Source organism: Arachis duranensis, chromosome 1 (assembly GCF_000817695.3).
Source record: "Arachis duranensis cultivar V14167 chromosome 1, aradu.V14167.gnm2.J7QH, whole genome shotgun sequence".
In the NCBI taxonomy this organism is placed as follows: Eukaryota; Viridiplantae; Streptophyta; class Magnoliopsida; order Fabales; family Fabaceae; genus Arachis; species Arachis duranensis.
The window spans coordinates 6,551,453-6,554,031 of record NC_029772.3 but is presented as its reverse complement, the minus strand read 5'-3'; positions in this window follow the sequence as shown (position 1 = coordinate 6,554,031).

Here is a 2,579-nt window from a genome sequence, read left to right as displayed (position 1 = left end):
TGAAAGAGCCTAGCAGCGGAAACGACAACAATGTCCAACACAAGAACAATATGGAAGCACTCACAACACAATATGACAGCAATTATAATAAGCAAATATAGCAAGTAAAGCAATAACAAGAACACACCGAGATTTTAACGTGGAAAACCCTCTCAATGTGAGAGGTAAAAACCACGGGTCGTCCAGACCAATGAAATAGCTCCACTATAATCAAATGAGGTACAAGAGAGTCTCAAACAAAGCACAAAAATGTGCATATAACCAACCAAAACATCAAAGCACCAAAGCTCACAAATAAGAAGCAAGAAGATCAAATATACCCAAAAAAACAGAGCTGATGTCGAAGCCAATTTCTCCTTCTGCAGACCTCCAATTAAAATCTTCACCGTTCAGAATGAAGAACAAGATGTGAAGAATCTACAGTCCAAATTTCACGTCGATCCAACGGTGAAAGAATGAGAAACTGCCGTTCCAAAATTTCTGCTCTGTGTAAAAACGGGAAACCTAATTTCTCTCTTGCGAAACCAATTTCTCCTACTGCAAACCTCCAATCAACATCTCCACCGATCAGAATGAAGAACAAGATGATAGGAATATGCAGTTTAAATTTCAAGCCGATCCAACGGTAAACAACTGAGAAACTGCCATTTGAAATTTGCTGCTTTGGACAAAAACGGGAATTCTGTTTTCCCTCTTCTCTCTCACTTGGTGGCTATTCTCCCACTCTCTCAAAAGACCTCAAAAACTGAATTAGGGTTGTGACACTAGGGTGCAAGAATACACCCCCAAAATGAATTGTGACACAATGGGTGCAAAAGAGACACCAAAAAATTGGGCTTAGGCCTCACAAAGGAGAGAAAAAGGCCCAAACAATCTCCCTCTTCTCGACTAGGTGGAGGCCTTCACCATTTCGGCGATCAAACATATTTCAAGCTTATCACTTGACAATACTTTTGTCATCATATTAGCATCATTATTATCAGTGTGAACTTTCTCAAGTTCCAACAACTTGGAATCTAACACATCCCGTATCCAGTGATACCTAACATCGATATGTTTAGATCTTGGATGAAAAGTAGAATTCTTGGCAAGATGAATAGCACTTTGGCTATCACACAACAAGATATAACGGTCTTGCTTAAAACCAAGTGCTGCAAGAAACTTCTTCATCCACAACAACTCTTTACATGCTTCAGTTGCTGCAATAAACTCTGCCTCTGTGGTAGAAAGTGCAACACATTTCTGTAACCTTGACTGCCATGAAATAGCTCCCCCTGCAAACTTGACCAAATAACCTGAAGTAGACTTTCGAGAATCAATTTCTCCTGCCATGTCTGCATCAGTAAAGCCAACTAGCAAAGGTTTCTCACCACCAAAACTCAAACTCAAGTTAGTTGTACCTGCTCAATCTCTAAATCAAGAGACGCTGCTAATCCAAGCACAGCACGAATGGATGACATCCTCACAACAGGAGAAAAGATCTCCTCATAATCAACACCTTTTCTCTGGCTAAAACCTCTAACAACCAATCTAGCCTTATACCGAGACTTAGAATTGTATTCTTCATTCTTGATTCTGAATACCCATTTGTTCTTCAAAACTCGCATACCCTTCGGTAGCTTCACCAACTCATAGGTATCATTCTCAAGCAAGGACTTCATTTCTTCTTGCATAGCTTCAAGCCATTGAGCTTTGCTTTCATCTTCAACAGCCTCTCCAAAGCATTCAGGTTCCCCCATCAGTCAACAAAACAAACTCATGTGGAGAATACCTTGATGAAGGCTTCCTCTCTCTTGTAGACCTTCTGAGAGCATTTGCAGGAATTTCTAAAGTTGGTTCTTCATCTTGATCATCATCACCAACTTCATCAAGTATCGGATCAACTGTTCCATCTTCACCTGCACTTGTATCATGCTCATTATTTTGAGCTTCAACTCTACCATCTTCTACCATAGGCATAGAGGGAGAAATATCCAAGTCAGAAAAATCATCACTAGGATGAACCATTGGCTTCTCCGCATGATCAACATCCTTCAATGTTTGGTCTTCAACAAAGACAACATCTCTACTTCGAATCACCTTCTTGTTAATAGGATCATAAAACCTGTAACCAAACTCATCCATGCCATAGCCAATAAAAATACACTGCCTAGTCTTTACATCAAGTTTAGATCTCTCATATTTGAGAATATGAACAAAAGCTTTACATCCAAAGACTTTTAAATGATCATAAGAAACATCTTTACCTGACCATACCTTCTCTGGCACTTCAAATTGCAAGGGAATACATGGTGTCCGGTTCAAGACATGAACAACAGTGCTCAAAGCTTCACCCCAAAAGGATTTTGCCAATCCAGATTGTGACAACAAGCACCTAACTCTTTCAACCAGTGTTCTGTTCATCCTTTCAGCCAAGCCATTCAACTGAGGAGTCTTCGGAGGAGTCTTCTGATGTCTTATACCATGCTCTTTACAATAAGCATCAAATGGACCTGAGTACTCACCACCATTGTCAGTACGAATGCATTTCAACTTCTTCCCAGTTTCTCTTTCAACAGAAGCTTGAAATTGCTTGAACA